Here is an 8,923-nt window from a genome sequence, read left to right on the forward strand (position 1 = left end):
CTGCCGAAAAGTGGCGCTGGGTAGCTGATAGCCAACGTCCAGAATGGTTCGAAGAGCTAAGGGTTAATTATTATTAACAATAATAGGATAAGACGTGTTCGGAATTGGCCACACAGACCGGTGGACAATCATGGAAGTTCGACCGTGCTCGATGCGCCTAGGACGGACAGGGTCTGCCATCTCTAAGCGAGTAGTTCACATCATTAAGACAACTTCCCTTTGTCTCAGCGACCGCCTCTGTTTATGCGATGTGTTTACGCGACGAATGGTAAGGTGTCCCTCTCGCACCTCGACGCAACTGTAACGATCGAACTCACTTTCTTCATTACGAACCGTGCGAGCGTCAACACGTATGTATCGTGTTATTCGAGCTATTAGAGGTATGTATTCGCAAGTATGTACCTTGTCCATTCGCTACTGCGACAGTATCTTTATTGTTATTTTTGTTACATTGTTTGTTATCATTTTATCGAATTGTTCAGTTCATTGTTATGATAATTACTAATACTATAATTAGTATAATACTATAACATATTAGTATATTAGTATAATACTATAGTATATTAGTATAATATATTAGTATATTAGTATAATGTTATAGTATATTAGTATAATGTTATAGTATATTAGTATAATATATTAGTATATTAGTATAATACTATAGTATATTAGTATAATATATTAGTATATTAGTATAATGTTATAGTATATTAGTATAATACTATAGTATATTAGTATAATATATTAGTATATTAGTATAATATATTAGTATATTAGTATAATGTTATAGTATATTAGTATAATGTTATAGTATATTAGTATAATACTATAGTATATTAGTATAATACTATAGTATATTAGTATAATATATTAGTATATTAGTATAATGTTATAGTATATTAGTATAATACTATAGTATATTAGTATAATATATTAGTATATTAGTATAATACTATAATACGATAATTATTAATACTATACAAGTGAATTACAGTTTATTTAGTGAGCAAACAGTTTGCACATATTTATTCTCAAGACCAGTGCGTTCAATCCTTTCGCTCCTCATTTCGCGACACAGGGAACTTCCTCGAGTCGTGCTGTTTCAAACAAGATGATAGGTCGAGGTCTAATCGAGGTCCTTCTATAGTTTCGTCGTCATTACTTGGAATAATAAAAAATCTGGATAATAAAGATCGAGGAAAATCTAGTTCGGTTAATCGAGGTTCTACTGTATTCAGATTAGCGAAAGAGAGAAATACGTTGAAAGACTTTGTCCGTCAGAAATAATTGTCGTGTGTCCAAGGAACTTTCGATTGTTTTTGACTTTTTTTTTGTCTTCAGTGGATGATTAAGCCGTTTATTTTGAAAGTGGCATAAGTCACTTTGTTTTTAAGTCGATATATTTAAGGGTTTGCGTTTTAACACGTTTAAAAATATAGATGCTAACTTTCGAGAAGATTTACTTGTATTTGTTATCTCAGGATACTGATATTTTTCTCAGTATAAATAATTTCGTATAAACGTTAAAAAATCACCACTTTTCGTTACGGTAAAGTGACTTATGCGACTTTCAAAATGAACGGCTCAATTGTTTCCATTTTCGGCACATTTGTTTTTCTTGTAGGGTAAGTATTGGTATTACTGCGGTTTTCCAATGAATTGACGCTGAGCTTGGAAACAAAAAAAGGGACAATTTGGGAAAGGGAGATACGATTATTCGAGCTTTGCACCTTATTTTTATAATTGTTGATTTTAAATCGTCAACTATAAAAATGAGTCGCAAGGCTCAATTAATCGTGCCTCCTCTTCCAAAATGGTCTATTTCTGTTTCCAAGCTGAGCGTCAGTTAGGGAGAATTTACTATGCTGGGGTTTCTCAATGTAGGTGAAGTTTGGTAGAGAAAATAAGACCTTTCACGCCAATAAATTGACAAATTTAGCCATATCTATTATTCTTTGACTTGAATATTTACTTTGCTCAAAATATTGGATTTCTGAAAGCACAAATTTCACTAAAAAGCGTAATGTAAAGATATCATACGTGTGCATATATTACTCGTGTAATGTATCTATTACTGCGAGTCAAATACTGCGGGCATTCCGATTACTGCGTGTCAAGATTGGCATAGCCCATTTTCTTTTCAATATAAACGTACAGCTACAATTTCTAGATTCAAGATATTCTCACTGTAGAATTTCACAAATTAAGTATATATTAGTACTCTACAATCAAAAAAGCGTGTTTGCACTGGCTCATCGAGAACTCTGTTGTATAGGTTAAGGTACGTAGTTCGTACACACCGCAGTAATGTATACACATGGAAAAAACTATGCGCAGAATACCGTTTTAGTAAATAATATTTGAGGATAAATGTTAGTGACAGTGTACGTCGATTTTTTTTATCGAAGTAATGATTACTTTATCTAAAAATAACGCTAAAATGAATAGTTTATTATTAATTACTAAAACATAAATGCCTTTTGAGTCAGCATTTACAGCGATTTCATAAACTTCCGAATATCAAAAGTCAATAAATGAATTAAAATTGCGATTGCTGTGGTTACTTGTATGTCATAAATTATCAATATTAAACATATAAAAATTATAACATTCATTTTTAGAAGATTGCACACTTCAACATGTTAGATTTTATTATTTTTATAAAATACCGCAGTATTTGGGACGTCCGCAGTAGTACCTTCACTTACCCCACAGCGTCGTTAGTTGTAGAGCAAATAAATGATGCGGTGGACGCTAATGGGGAGAAACGGTTCGACATTTCGGTGATTTTTTAGAGCCGTCGAATGAGTTGATTTCCATAACTTTCACATAGGATCGAAGAGGAAAAGACGAGATGCGGGGCACGAGCGAAATCGTAGCGAAGCGGGAAGCGGGAAACGCGATGGGTAGGGCAAAGGACCCTCGTTCTGCAAAATATCAAAGGCTCAGTAGGGAAATTGAAAGGCTTTGTATAGAAATAAGAATGTATCGACTGCCCCCGACAACCACTCAGTCGGGGACAAGATTTTCGAATCTTATACTTGTCGCGGCGAAAGAATGCGACGGGAATACATATTTGGGAATGGCTTCCCAGTCGTTTCTCCCGGTTGAATAGAAGCTACGTTTGTTAAAAAAACACATTACATTGTCAGCGACAATTGCTGCTTTCATATTGCGTGCATGGGTATTGCAATAATTATGAAATCGATTCGAAGGATCGCATGAAAATCGAATCGCGTTGCTTCGAGAGCAATTAGTATCTAAGATTTAATGTTTAGTATGCTAAATTATTGTCAAATATCAATCATTCTGTACAAAAGTACACTCGTCTAGCTTTAATTTGAGCCCTTAAACGTTCGAAAATTTGTACGGGAACGCATTCTAAAATCGCACATAATTGGAAGTGATCCATTAAAATCAAATTACTTTTCACCGAGCTAACGCGATCAGAATTTAACTAGTATTTGAGATGATTTGGAATTTTTGATCATTTTTATATTTGAAAAATTCAGAAGAAATCCCGATAATGTATCTACACTAATTTTTCGCACATTTGTTTTCTAATTGATTAGTTAGTAACAATTTTCCATTTAATGTTGCAATATCAAATACACTAAAAAATGATTCGTACCTTTTTCGCCATAGGAGGGAATGTAAAATCTGGCACGAATCATCTGCTGAAATCATCAGGTGGCGCCGCTTGTGGCAGAACCAACAGCACCACATGAATTATTGGCAAAATGTTGAAACTACTAGCCAAATTTAGTTCACATTTCTTACACGCACGGCGCCACCATACAAAACCTGTGGCAGATCTAGACAACACAAATGAGGTATACAGCATACTCGATTCTCACTAAGAATATTAAATTTTCGAAATATCGGTAACGACGAGTGCGACATGTGAATGGTAATGGTGAATCAGGTACTTGATTTTCGGGTGACAAAAAAATACATTGCGTCATGGAACTGATACCTCGCAAGTGTCCTAAGTATATATTTGTCCAAATGCCATTCTGCAAAAAATATGGACTGTCGATAATTTGGCGAATAGTTCCAACGTTTTACCATTATTTGGTCACAGAACCTCGTCTGTGGGTTGGCTAACAGTTTCAGCGTTTTGTCACTTCCGAATTAGCGCTTTACGGAGCCTGAATAGACTTTCTAGATTTCACCACAAGTGACGCCACTGTTCGGCCAGCAGTCAGTTTCCAGGTTTTGTCAACTACTAACTGGCGCTGTATGGACCCTGGACAGAGCTTCCAGATTTCACCACAAGCGACGTCACCGGTCGGCTAGCAGTTTGAGCCTTTTGCAATTTACTAATTGGCGCTGTACCGAGGCTGAGAATAACTTCTTGATTTTGCAAGAAAGGCGCTATCTGATCATTTCAGCAGACTATTCGTGCCAGATTTTACATTATCTCGTTACGGCGAAAGTAGTACGAATCACCTGTTAGGATATTTCACGTTGGAACATCAACTAGGAAATTGTAACTAACTAATTAATTACAACTCAAACATGCGTAGAATTGGTATAAGTACATTGCTGGGATTCTTCTGAGGTTTCCAATGAGGAAAGTCGAAATAAATGAAACACCACGTTGAAGAAACAATAAATGTTAAGCCAGCGAAAAATGACTCGATCTTAAGGGATAATTTCAAATTGATTTTGGAATGTGTTCTCGTAGGAATTTTCGAACACTCAAAGGCTCAAATTAAAGCTAAGCGATCGTACTTGGATACAGGGCGATGACTTCGCGCAAGATTATGAACAGCTTATGGCATATAAATTTGTTTATTATCATTATCTGTATAATATATTTGAAACAATATCATTCTACAACATTGCATAAAAATATACAAAGACATGACAAAATGTCTTGACTCTCGTTTGATAAAACATGTTCATGAATAATTTGATCAGCGTTGCACCGCCGTCAGTTCTAACGGAATTCAATCAATTGAGAATAGGTCACTTTCGAAATTGCATCGTTTCGAAAAACGTCATACCATTTGTGTTACATTTCTCTCTCTCTCTCTCTCTCTCTCTCTATCTATCTCTTTTACTCTCTTTCTCTTTTACTCTCTTTCTCTTTTACTCTCTTTCTCTTTCTCTCTCTCTCTCTCTCTCGCTCTCTCTCTCTTTTATTTCTCGTTTTCTATTTTTCCTTTAGTTGGGTGTCTCCGCAAACAACAGTACGAACGGATCGATGAATATGGGACGAAAAATGAAACGAATCGCGACCGTGCCTCGTTCGTAGGCCCCGTTCGCGCTTCCACCCACGCTTGCATACTCCGCGAGACACAACGAAACAACATTTACACGCTATCTAACGCTCTCGGCCCAGTTCCCGAGCTTCGGCGATCGTTACAAAATAAATTCCTCGGCCTTCGTTTTCGTTTTTTCTATTCCGTCGATACTCGAACGCGAACGGGACTCTCGCCGAGGGTACGAACGACAGCTTCCGGTTTCCGATCAACATCACACGCAGTGAGGAACGCGCGCTAGTTAGTCGCTCCTCGGAGATCTCGAGGAGTTCGAACATCGTCGTTCTAATCGCTGTTCTAAACGATTTTTGTCCGCGCGTTTAGTAAAAACGTGTTCCACCGTTTCCAAATGATCTCTAAACTGAGCATTTTTGTACGATCGTGTGGCGACAATTCTGCCAGTAATTCCTTCCGTTACCAATTGCTACAAAAATCTTTGAATCGCAACGCGATGCAAGAAATTTTTAACCGTACAAGATTCGCAATATTCCAACTCAGAAATTGTTAACATACGATTCGCAATTTTCTAACTGGAACATGAAATCGGTTCAACTCCTTGCCTCGCCGTCTTCCTCGTTGCTAATTAACGCTCGTTAATATTCTCCACGTAACGCCCGCGTTTAGCTTAGGACTTTCTGCCGCGCGAAATCTTCAACGCGAGCCCAAGGAGCTGAAAAGATACGTCCGCGCGAGCGATGACAAAAGTTGTTCAGAGCGGCGCGCGAGACCGTCGATCGTTCGCTGACGCAATTAATTACCGAACGCGAAGAGATCAGCGAAGAAGAAAAGGAAGGTCTCGAATTCTCTAATAAGGCGCAGGCTCGTTTCCGGAGCCGGGGCTGCGGGGACGAGCAGCCCGCGAGAATGGGGGACGGGGAAAGGAAAGAACGGGGTAACGGGACGCGTACAGATTTTCTATTGTTCGTTTCTCGCGGCGATTTTCGCTGCCGGAATATGAGCGAGGACGCGTCGTGGGTATTTCGGCGACTCGGTATTCTTGCGAGGAAAACCGCAACTATGGACGAAGGGAGTCGCTTCGTGTTGCGCGTCACAAACATGTTTAGAGAGTACGTAGGCCAGAACTAAAGATCGGGGATGATGTAGAAAAAAAAAGACGAAGAATTCGATGGAGAGAAGAAGCACAGTTCGACGAAGATGCGTGGAATCGGTTTTGGAAATCGAAAATCGGCGCTCGGATGTTTAGCAACACTCTCTCGTCCGAACGCGATTGCCATCTTTCTTTTGAGATCATTGGCCGAAGGATAACAATGACAATTATAATATTAATAATGACAATAGTAATAAGTAATAATAATAATCGCGTCGTGTGACGATGATATAATATAATCATATAATAATAATAGTTGCTTAATGGTAATAATAGTAATAAAAATAACTATCCGTAAACTAGCCTTTACCAAGGGAGATATTTTACCCATTAGCTTATGTACATAATCTGCGCTTGTGTGTGTATGTGTCTGTTTCTCTCTCTCTCTCTCTCTCTCTCTCTCTCTCTCTCTTTCTCTCTCTATTTCTCTCTCTCTCTCTCTAATATGATTTTCCCTTTCTTTCATTTTCTCTGCACCTCTCTCTCTTTTTCTTTCTCTCTTTCTCCCTCTATTCCCTCGATTTTCATTTCATCACTTTAAAATTACGAATCATTACAATAATTCACTATCGAAACCGCTTCGGTTCAGCAACATAAATAATCACAAACGCAAACGCCGTTCTCGTTTTATCGTCTCTTTCCTATGTACAGGCATCGCAACCCTCGCGTCTCGATTCAACCACGTCCCTTTCGCTCACTTTTTCTCATTTCCACTTTCACACGCATACACGCACGATCTCCCGCTTCCCTCATTCTCGTTCCTCTTGTTCCTCGCCGATCGTACCCGTTTCCCTGAATTATTGCTGCCTCGCCTCGTCTCCCGGTGGCTCGCGCGTTCGATTCGAAGACGGCGGATCGGAGAAAGCCTCGGCCGCCTATAGCACGCTTTTTTTGCAACACAATTAAACTGCGAACATTCACAAAACAGATAGAGAATTCCGGGGAAACAAAAGGGAAGCTCTTCCCGTCTCCGATAACTCGAGCAGACGCAGCGACATTCTTTCGTACCTTTTTGTTATCTTGACCGACTGAATTTTCGTCGTTGTTCCAACGAAATTATTTCTGAACTATTATCCTCGAAATTTCAACAGAGTCCAACGATAATTAGCCTATACAGTGGAAAAAATATTATCTCGCATTTGAGGAAACAATTCGCAGAACTTACCGATTTGCTCGAAAGATCAGTGGTAGATATTTGTGTTTTTTTTTTCCGGTATTTCAGGCTTCGATGTCCGATCAGGTTCCTTAAATTGGAACTATCGACTTGAAGATCGACGGTCGTTTTACGGCGAAAGTCGGAAGCTGGGAACCGAACGGTTCTTTCTCTCAGCGTTTCGTCGATGCGAGACGCCGTGGGAGAAACTCGTTTGCACGACGATCGCGCCGAACGGTCCGCGACATCGTTATCCTCGCGAATTCGACTGCGAAATTCTGGCAGGAAATTTCCAAGACCTTTCTGGCCGCACCCGCGCAGAAAGACGGATCTCGAGCGTCGCGAGCCTTTTCCGCGAGAATCTCTGAAAACCGATCCCGGGATTGTCACCGCGTCCGTCACGGACCGTGTCCCGCGCGACCCGTTCCAGGCGATTTCACGCCGAGAAGGGAGAGAAACGGCTTTCCTTTGCATTCTCGATCTCCTCTCGGGCACCGTCCACGAGGGAAACCGACATGAGACCGCGTTCGCCGGTTCCTCGTGATCGGTAAAAATCACCGTCACGTGCGTCGCCCGCTTTCTCTTTATCTAACCTCCACCCACCGTGCTCCGTGGCAACGGCTATCTACAACGATCAACGGGAAGAGAAAAAACGGGCGGCCGGGACGAACGGTGCGAGACAGTATTCGCCACGGAACAAAAAAGTTAGCAGTCGCAGCGATTAACCGTTTGCGCACTATGTGTTACAGGATCGAAAAGCGCCCAAGAGCGCAATAGCGCTCCTTCGATTATGTGTCGAAAAAAGCCGAAGAGCGCAATAGCGCTCCTTCGATTATGTGTCGAAAAATGCCGTAAAACATAAAATAAAACGTTATGAATGAAAATATATATACTATTAGTTTAGAATAGGTAACAACAAAATGCAAATTGGATTAATGACAGCGATGCGACGCGCGACGTATACATGCGTCTGAAAGACTGAGCACGTTTCGACAAATTTCGGTAAGTAAGTAAGTCGTCTGTTACAGCCAAATGCTCCGGCTTTTCTCGACACAAAATCTGAAGAGCGCAAAAGTGGCTCGTGGTACGCAAACGGTTAAATAAGATGAAACGTCGATAGAACGTCGATAGAACGTCGATTGAACGTCGATCGAAATCAAATCAGATTCTTCATCAAAAGATACTTCATTACCAGATCGCGGATATTTTTATATGAAATAAGAATTGCCCGCGTCGACTGTAAAAAACAGAAGACGAATAGAAATTTCATTGTTTCTTTAATCGCCGTAACAGCCGCAAAATAGTACGTCGACGTCCTTAAGTTTGTTCAATCTTCTCATAGCTTTAAATTCGACTTGTACTCGTTTTCGACGCGAATGCATAAAATCCGCG

The 8,923-nt window shown here is 39.8% G+C and overlaps 1 long non-coding RNA gene across 1 annotated transcript; it reads left to right on the forward strand.

Annotated features, from left to right (window-relative positions):
- Positions 1 to 281: 281 nt before the first annotated feature.
- On the forward strand, positions 282 to 4,902 carry LOC117218791 (uncharacterized). Its single transcript, XR_004489880.2, has 2 exons — positions 282 to 380; positions 3,646 to 4,902. It is a non-coding gene; the product is annotated as an uncharacterized LOC117218791 (long non-coding RNA).
- The last annotated feature ends 4,021 nt before the right edge of the window (positions 4,903 to 8,923 follow it).

Source organism: Megalopta genalis, chromosome 9 (assembly GCF_051020955.1).
Source record: "Megalopta genalis isolate 19385.01 chromosome 9, iyMegGena1_principal, whole genome shotgun sequence".
Taxonomy (NCBI): domain Eukaryota; kingdom Metazoa; phylum Arthropoda; class Insecta; order Hymenoptera; family Halictidae; genus Megalopta; species Megalopta genalis.